Source organism: Montipora capricornis, chromosome 3 (assembly GCF_036669925.1).
Source record: "Montipora capricornis isolate CH-2021 chromosome 3, ASM3666992v2, whole genome shotgun sequence".
NCBI lineage: Eukaryota > Metazoa > Cnidaria > Anthozoa > Scleractinia > Acroporidae > Montipora > Montipora capricornis.
The window spans coordinates 9,678,378-9,688,377 of NC_090885.1; the positions used below are offsets into that span (position 1 = coordinate 9,678,378).

At 39.0% G+C, this 10,000-nt stretch overlaps 1 long non-coding RNA gene across 1 annotated transcript in view; it reads right to left on the minus strand.

Annotated features, from left to right (window-relative positions):
• Window positions 1–10,000, minus strand: part of LOC138042165 (uncharacterized) — an 11,411-nt gene that overhangs the window by 1,351 nt on the left and 60 nt on the right. Inside the window, exons 1-2 of the long non-coding RNA XR_011130933.1 lie at window positions 9,918–10,000; window positions 4,099–4,196 (exon numbers count right to left, since the gene is read on the minus strand). The exon at window positions 9,918–10,000 is cut by the window's right edge and continues 60 nt beyond it. This is a non-coding gene — a long non-coding RNA (uncharacterized lncRNA). The remainder of the gene's footprint in view (window positions 1–4,098; window positions 4,197–9,917) is intronic.

Below are 10,000 nucleotides of genomic sequence, written 5' to 3' on the forward strand. Positions count from 1 at the left end.
CAGCCATCGAAGAGGTGATTTATGTGGTTAAGGCATGGGCCTGCCGGGAAATTTTCTTTCAAGGTGACAAGGTAGGGGAGCCTAAAACTTCACTTGAAACCCAACTAAGGATCAAATTAATGATGCACGACCGTAGTCAACTTAGCAGATGACAAGGAAGGATCCTACATGTAGAAGGATACAGGCTAATTTTAATTTTAGAGAGAGTGTAGGAGAGAAACCCTGACAATGCACACCCCAAATAATCACATTTTTAACTGAATAAAATGTTTGAAAGAAAATTTGCCCTGAGCGGGATTTGAACCCACGTCCCCCCATTACTAGTCGGGTGTGATCACCACTACACCACCAGAACAACCATGCTGGCAACACAGCCATCGAAGAGGTGATTTACGTGGTTAAGGCGTGGGCCTCCCAGGAAATTTTCTTTCAAGGTGCATTGTCAGGGTTTCTCTCCTACACTCTCTCTAAAATTAAAATTAGCCTGTATCCTTCTAGGATCCTTCCTTGTAATCCGCTAAGTTGACTACGGTCGTGCATCATTAATTTGATCCTTAGTTGGGTTTCAAGTGAAGTTATAGGCTCCCCTACCTTGTCACCTTGAAAGAAAATTTCCCGGGAAGCCCACGCCTTAACCACGTAAATCACCTCTTCGATGGCTGTGTTGCCAGCATGGTTGTCCTGGTGGTGTAGTGGTGATCACACCCGACTAGTAATGGGGGGACGTGGGTTCAAATCCCGCTCAGGGCAAATTTTCTTTCAAACATTTATACAGGTAAAAATATGATTATTTGGGGTGTGCATTGTCAGGGTTTCTCTCCTACACTCTCTCTCTCTCTCTATATATATACGGTATATATATATACCATTGTTTTAGATGTCAACTTTGTTTATATGCGCTTGTAATAAATTTGAACTGCCAGTTGCCTGAAGATCGCCAACCGGCGTGAAACTCAGATCGAGTAGCAACAGCTGATCTTTGCCTTGCCTGTTTACTTTGTTTTTGTTTATATATATAAATATATATATCTGACTGGATTTACAAAAAGCTACCCATTGATGCTGTAACTTAGCCCCTTCAGATGCACAACAAAGTTCTTTCTACTGACAGCTATGATTGCAGCTAGGATCAAACTTTACCCCATCCTGGACAATGCAACTTCTCGAGTTTACACGTGTCTAATAATTATTTTACTGGTCCTTGCATGGGGATCCCTGTGGCACCTGAGGGGTCAAGGTAAGACATTTCCTGACTTCCTGACTTAAATTTTGATCAAGTCCTATATAAGAGAATTAGCTTCTTGGTCATTCCTAAGTCATAGGCGATCAATTTCTGCCAAGTAGTGTCACAGAAATACTGACAAGTTATTTTATTTAAACCAAGGCACAAACTCTAACTCAGGGTATAATCAACCCCCCCTAAACTAACTTTGCCTTGCTCTTATAGGTGCAAACTAACATTTAAATCATAGCTCAGACACTCTAGAGTTTGCACAGGCATGTCTTGACGGAGCCCCCCCTGGTTCAAAGACCGCGCCAAGAGGTTGAATATGGGCTTCGCCCGTATTCAACCGAAAATTTAAGCAGCCACCTTCTTCAAAAATCAGTCAGATATCAAAGCACAATGGAGCAGATGCAGACTAAACAATCTTGCTCAAGCAAATTCCATTCAGGCTGAGCCTCCCATTGGCCATAGCATTGAATTCGTTTTCATTCCATGCTAATTTCTGACTGGATAAATTACAAAAAGCTACCCATTGATGCTGTAACTTAGCTCCTTCAGATGCACAACAAAGTTCTTTCTACTGACAACTACGATTGCAGCTAGCATCAAACTTTACCCCATACTGGACAATGCAACTTCTCGAGTTTACACGTGTCTAATAATTATTTTACTGGTCCTTGCATGGGGATCCCTGTGGCACCTGAGGGGTCAAGGTAAGACATTTCCTGACTTCCTGACTTAAATTTTGATCAAGTCCTATATAAGAGAATTAGCTTCTTGGTCATTCCTAAGTCATAGGCGACCAATTTCTGCCAAGTAGTGTCACAGAAATACTGACAAGTTATTTTATTTAAACCAAGGCACAAACTCTAACTCAGGGTATAATCAACCCCCCTAAACTAACTTTGCCGTGCTCTTATAGGTGCAAGCTAACATTTAAATCATAGCTCAGACACTCTAGAGTTTGCACAGGCATGTCTTGACGGAGCCCCCCCTGGTTCAAAGACCGCGCCAAGAGGTTGAATACGGGCTTCGCCCGTATTCAACCGAAAATTTAAGCAGCCACCTTCTTCAAAAATCAGTCAGATATATATATGTATATATATATAGTAGAATAAAAAATAATGTTAATTACTGTACAAACTGTTCCAGCCACAGTGGGGGTGAGTATATATATATAGTAGAATAAAAATTATGTTAATTACTGTACAAACTGTTCCAGCCACATTTATATTTATTTTTTTCTGGGCTGTACTCTCTAGCATCCACAGATAAACCGTTTCAAGCATGTACTCCCCTCTACTGGAAAGATCTTTGTCCTGTCTTACATAAATTTATAATGCGATAATATGCGATAATGACACGACATTGCTCGCGTCAGATTGAAGTTCTCGCATTTTTGTCTCCCCTTCTTCACATGGTTTGACTTAATTTTGACCCCTCTCCTTTTTGTTATTGTGAAAAACAAATTGATGTCAGTTTTTCATGCATCTGTCCTGTTATTGACAATGAATTTCGTCATAACATTATCAAAGTAGTCTAAGGATCCAATTTTTGTTATGATGTCATGTACATCCGTCCGCCCGTACAGACTGTCGGGGTGGAGGTGGATCCACTCAGCTACTTTGACAATGTTATGATGAAATTCATGATCAATAACAGGACAGACGCATGAAAAACTGACATCAATTCATCAAATGTACAGTAGATGATCAGGGCTACAAGACTTTAATATTAATAGCGGATCTTAGGCACGCAAAGGGTGCCAGCGGAGCACCATGGGTGAGAGTATCCATGCGAGAAATTTTTGTTATGATGTCACGTACATCTGTCCGCCCGTACAGACTGTTAGGGTGGAGGTGGGGAAGCCGGACAGCCTGTGGGAACAGGAGTGTTCGGACAATTTTTCTTGGCCGGAAATCGCATGGTAGCATTGCACTTGGCAACCGGTGTTTTTTGGCGGGAAATCATATTAGTGATGAGCAACAGGATAAAGAACAGGAAAGAGCATCAGAGAAGAGGCAACGAAATTTGAAAAAATTAAGCAAAGAAATCCTAGTAAAGATTAAAGAGTAAAGATTGTCAGTCAAACAGAAAATGTTGTGAAAGACATCACTATGCGTGTAATTTCAGTTTTAGTTGACTAAAATTGTTGGTTATTGTTTGGAAGGCTTGTTTGTTTGCTGCATGCTGTCAGCTCAGAGGTGTTTGATCTGTTTGATCACTGTAAACTGTCCACACTAATGATGATTAATTCAATCTGTACTTTATGCAGAAGCATAGTTATTTCCATAAACATTTTATTGCTTTTTGGGGTTAAAAACGGGAGCTCCACTTTTAGGTTTGGCTTTATTTATTTTAGCAAAAGGTTCAGCAAAAAGCTAATTGCTAACCCTTTTATCTTAACGGTGAAAGCTGGTCGGAAATTGCAAAGGGAAAAAATTCAGTTGCAAATGAGACTGTATTGGTCGCAATTTCGAGTCTTGACTTACCATAAGCATGTAAATACATTGGACGAGCCTACATGTAATTATTAGTTCTACAAATTATTGCTTAAATTTGGAACCGCATAATCCAGTGTAATTTCTGCATAATCAACGCATGTTTACGCATAATAATTATGGCCAAAAATTTCCGCATAATCTTTCATTTTTTTCCGCATCCTATCAGAAGCCCAGACTCTAGCACTACTGAGGTTAACCATAATGAAAAATTTGATAATGCATGGTTACAAAATGTTTCTCCAGCTGACAATAATTGAGCCCTCATTGGCCAATTTCTGGAATAAAGACTGACATTTTGACAATAACTTCCTGTGTATACTTGTTATAATAACTGTTACTTTTTGTGAGTTTAATAAAAATAGTACTTACATGTATCTTTGCACCTTGAATGAATTAACATATTTAAAGTATTCTCAGTCTTCTGGTGACAATTAAACAGCTTGTTCTCCAGAGGCATATGGAGCAGGCTGCAAGAAATTAGAGGTACAATTAAATTTAATTACATTGTACAATTGCTACATGTAACAATAATAATGTAGACTAATAGATTCCTTTGGCATATTTATATAGTTACATGGACCAGTGGCACACCTGACCAGACATGCAATTAACTATCATGTATTGGTATTCAGGTCCATCATACAAGTTGCCCTCAGCTGTTAAACTGCTTATACACTGTACAACTATGAGTCTGAGAATTTTTAAACTACTGTGAGATTTCTCTATACAAACAGATAAGAAACTGGATCACAATCACCCTGACATTGTGTTTGTGTACAAACAAAACAAAAATTGCCTCATCTATTGCATGCCCTAGTGACAGAAGGGTAGATATCAAACAAGAGGAAAAGGTCAACAAGATTAGTATCTGGATCTGGCAGTTGAGATAAAAGCCTTGTGGAAGATCAAGGAGTGTTAAAGTTGTCCCTGTTGTTATTGGAGCACGGGGTACTATTCCAAAGAGACTGGCTCGGGACTACATGTACATGTTTGCTGGGATAGAGTTGGCAGCTCTTGCTGGGATAAGCAACAATCCTCCAAAGAGTCCTTGAAGTCTAAGGCAGCTTGTTATGACCTGATGATGGGATTAAAATTTCTTGAAGTTTTGATTACAATGTACAGGGTGTACCATACAGTACACTGTACCTGCCATGAAGCTAAATGCACCATAATAATAATAATAATTTAATAATAATAATAATAATAATAATAATAATTATAATTATTATTATTATTATTATTATTATTAAATTATTATTATTATCATGGTGCATTTAGCTTTACAGCTTCATGGAATAATAATGATAATAATAATAATAATAATTATTATTATTATTATTATTATTATTGTTGTTATTATTATCATTCTAATTATTATTATCATTATCCCTGAGCAAGCATGGCCAGGCTTTACTTAGCAAGGAATGAGGGCAGAAGAGGACTGAAATCAGTGGAGGAAACAATAAGATTAAGATCAGAAAAGTCAAGTCAACTTTATTTAGGCAGGGTAGCCCAGTCAGCCATGGCTACAATTATTGGCTCAGGAATGGATACATGTACATGAAGAAGAAACTGCAAAGGATCAGGCACTAACAACTTGATGGAGGGAGGTTATCATAGAAAAACAAGCCAGTCAACCACAAAATGCAGAATGTATAAATAGAGAGACAAAACTATATTTCACATTCTCCATTAATTTTGTGTAGCAAACTTGCACAATGTGAATGTAGTTCTAAAGAGACATGACAAAGTAGCTCAAATAATACACTAAAATCTATGTAAAAAATATTATCTCTCATACTCAAGGAATTGGTATGACCATGTTGAGAAGAAAGTGGCAGAAAATAGCAAAGCAAAGATACTTTTGGATTTCTCTAAACAAACAGATCATTGTTATACAGGCACAAAGAGCAGATATTGTTTTCAAAGACAATTAAGATCTAAATCACACATGGGTCATTAAGCCTACAAATAATTTTTTTTGCTATAAGCCTGTCATGTGTCAGGCCAGGCCACGGCACCTCATTTTCATTGTCTCGTTTTTCTTTTTTCTTTTTTTTTCTTTTTTAAAAGTGGTTAGGGTGAGGGTTAAGGTTCAAATCTTTTGCATTGCCCGTAGCCGGACAGGAAGATCCTTCTTTTTCGTGTTTTAACGTCAGGCCTGAAACTATTTCTGCTCTAGCATGATCGGAATCCCGTGTAAGATCTTATGGGGTAAAATCACTTAACATTATGTCAATATTCATGTGGGAAGACACCACTGTTGTTGTTCAAATTATTCTTCAGTCATATTCGGAAGAATTTCAAAAAAAATCTTTCAAGATTCCATTCAAATATTTTAGAACTTTCTTCAGACCAATGTACAAAAAACAGTATTTAAAATTAAACCTTTGAAATATTCACATGCACATATTTTCTGTATCTAAATGAGGGTTGAAGATGAACTAGAAATAATTCTTTTTCCCAGTTCCATAACGTCCTCTGTTTCGGATACAGCATTTTTGAATTTCCGAATTTTTACCTTGCGTGACCCCAGGATACAGAGCTGATTGAAAAGCTTGTCTCTTTCTATGATTCTCAGACATTTGTGGATTTCAAGTACATTACGAGAGGTGTTCCTACACATGTATTTTATCAGAAACCCACAAGGGTTGAAACGTGTAACGGCCCCCTGTGTGCTGGGGAACAAGCTTCATCTGAATAATTATTCAATTTGCTAATTACCATATTTGGAACAACAAGAGCAAGGGGTTTCCAAATATGGTACTTAGCACTGAAACATTCAACCAATCAGTTCGCACTTAATATTCGGAAGCTGTGAACGTGCGTTACACGTTTCATGTTGGCAGTGTGGCCCAGTGGTTAGGGCGCTTGCCTTGAGATCGGGAGATCCCGGGTTCAAGACCTGCTCTGACCATTTGGTGAATTTGATCCTGGTAGTCCCTGGTTCAACTTCCCAGCTGCACTTGTAAATAGACAACTGGCTTGCCTCTGGCCAGTTGGGATTCTTAACAGTTGTTGTTGTTCTGTTCTGTCGTTTCGTTGTGTTTCATTGGCCCTGAAAAGCCCCCATGGGGAGTGGTCAATTAAGCATGTATTGTATTGTTTCAACCCTTATGGGTTTCTGATTTAAGTAAGCACATTTGCGGAAAAGTGAACTCCAGGTGTTTTCGTTGATTACTGGCCACCATATTGGTGGACCACGGACGGTCTACCAACATGGCAGCATTGTGTGAAATGCTTCGGGAAATTGATAACTCAGAAACGATGTACCACACAGACCTGACAATTGGAGAAACGGTTTATATATTTGTCTCGAAATCATTTCAAGTTGTTGGATTCTTTTATTGAACGGTTTTGAATTTGCTTTTTGTTGCATGACAATGAAAACAATCAAAACATGCGCACACTGCCCAATACTGTTTTGACAATACTGTTGCTTTCGTTTGCCATTCTATTGAGAATTCTTATGTTTTTGCTTTCTTTGTTTGTCATTCTAGTTGAACAAAATACATTTGTATATGTTTCAGCTTTTGTTTGTGCATAGGCAATAACGTTAGTTATTGAAGTCACGATAAGAAATGTAATTTGAGGCCCTAAAAATTCACTGTAAAACTGGTCATAAAATCTTATCAGTCCAATGAAAACACAAACAACATGCATTTGGGGAACAGTATCCTTGTTGATTCCACAGCACATGTACATTGCAGTGTTATTTAATTTAAATCAATGCACCTGTAAAAATACAGTTTTACTTTGCATCATATCAGAAGACCCTGATCAGCCTGTCCGGTCAGACTGATCGTTTGCCAGTCAAAACCTCAAGTTTACCGGACAAATGTCTGATGACCGGCGCTTTTTGCCAGGCTTGGTCATAAATGTACATGCATCAATACCTACATGTAGACATGGAAGAGTACAAGAGAAGAAAAAGGAGAAAGTGGAGAAGTACATGTACTGTACTAAGACTTGGCAAGGGAGATTCAAAGATTGTGGAACACCTCATGATCAGCAAAAGTATTACTGGTTGTACAGTAGGAGAATTGGGAGCTGTGGCAAAACAGTACTGGAGAAGGAGTTGAAAAAGCTGGATATCAAGAAGGAAGTACCGGTAGTAGCAGAGTACAATTTTAGCTGCCCCACTGGGATCAGCAAGGATACCGAGGAGAGTATTGGATATCTCAGGGTAGAGGTTCAAATGGGATACCAATACAGAAACTGGCTGTCACAGAGCTGAGAAAATCAACAATGAAAGTAATAATAATAATAATAATGATGATGATGATGGATGATGATGATGATGATGATGATGATGATGATGATGATGATGACGATGATGATGATGATGTATTGATACCATTGACATTGATTTTGAGGAAGAGTAAAGCAGGGTACGAATTAAGAAAGGGGTATGTTACCGTAAATCAGTTGTTCTTTATGGATGACCTTTAACCGTATGGAAACAACGAAAAACAGCGGAATTCCTTGATCAATACAGTATGTGTATATAGCTAGGATACTGGAATGAAGTTTAGCATTAAAAAATGTGGGTTTTGGACTTTTGGTCACTAAACGGGGAAAGTTAGAAGAAAGCAGGGGAAAAACATTACCGAATTATCAGCTGATGACGCAGATAGACAAAAATAAAGTGTACATTAAATACCTCAGGGTTTTTGAAGCAGACAACATGAAACATACAGAAATGAAAGATATAGTCAGAAAAGAGTACTTCATATGGGTGAAAAGCACATTATAAAACTCAAAACTTAATGCAGGAAACACAAGATTTGCCTTGAATCCAAGAGCAGTGTCTGTGATAAGGTATGGGGTTGGTATTATATTTTGGAAGAAGGATAAACTGGAAGAAATTGCCCAAAAGACAAGGAAGCTTTTAAGTATTTATCAAACTTTAATCATACAAATAACATTAAGAGACTATATTAATTTGCCACGGCAAATTGGTGGAAAGGGTTTGATTAGTGTAGAGGACCGTGTTAACCCATTGACACCTGGGAGGGATGACACTTGATAGATTTTACTCTGTCTAACGCCAGACGATTTTACTCGTCAATGGGGGGCATCCTAGGGCGCTTTAAGTGTGAATGGGTTAACCCACTGACCCCCTGGGAGTGATAGATTTTACTCTGTCTAACGCCAGACGATTTTACTCGTCAATGGGGGGCATCCTAGGGCGCTTTAAGTGTGAATGGGTTAACCCACTGACCCCCTGGGAGTGATAGATTTTACTCTGTCTAACGCCAGACGATTTTACTCGTCAATGGGGGGCATCCTAGGGCGCTTTAAGTGTGAATGGGTTAACCCACTGACCCCCTGGGAGTGATAGATTTTACTCTGTCTAACGCCAGACGATTTTACTCGTCAATGGGGGGCATCCTAGGGCGTTTTAAGTGTGAATGGGTTAACCCACTGACCCCCTGGGAGTGATAGATTTTACTCTGTCTAACGCCAGACGATTTTACTCGTCAAATGGGGGCATCCTAGGGCGTTTTAAGTGTGAATGGGTTAACCCACTGACCCCCTGGGAGTGACAGATTTTACTCTGTCTAACGCAAGACGATTTTACTCGCCAACTGGAGGCGTTCCAGGGCGTTTGAGGTGTCAGTGGGTTAAACACTTAAAAACTATGTCCCTCAACAATATGGAAATTGAAAGTCTGCGAAAATATGCGGCAAGGAGTGGTGAAATCTTCATCAGAGAAGTGAGCAATAAGAACTTCCCGGGAAAAGGCAAGGAGAAAGAAGATATTAAAAGGGACCTATTACAGAAGTACACCAGCAATGCTCGATATGGAAAGTTTTATGGAAACACAGAGCTTATCAGAGATAAAAGATGAAGATGTTTCAGGAACGTGTGGGATGTGTGGTCCGCCAGAGATGAGACAGTTCTGCATGAGCATTACTGTATCAGACTAATCAGAGCGAGTGCAGTGCACTACATGTAGCATGGCGAAGTGATAAAATTGCGCAGGTAATACACTGGAAGATGTGCCATCGATTCAATATGTAAGTCTCAGAGATGTGGTATGATCATAAGATTGAAAAGGTTGGGAGGTAATCTACAATTGGGAGGTAATCTACAATAGATAAGTTACGGGGCGAACGCGAGGGGTGCCGGGGGCTATGTAAACTGAAAAAAACATGGAAATCCAGCAAACAACTTCCGCTTACCTCATGTTTGGCACGACTTGTGTTTGCTTTCTGCGTTAGTTAAATGGCAGCTCAAGGACAAAAATCCATTCGAAAAATGCTGT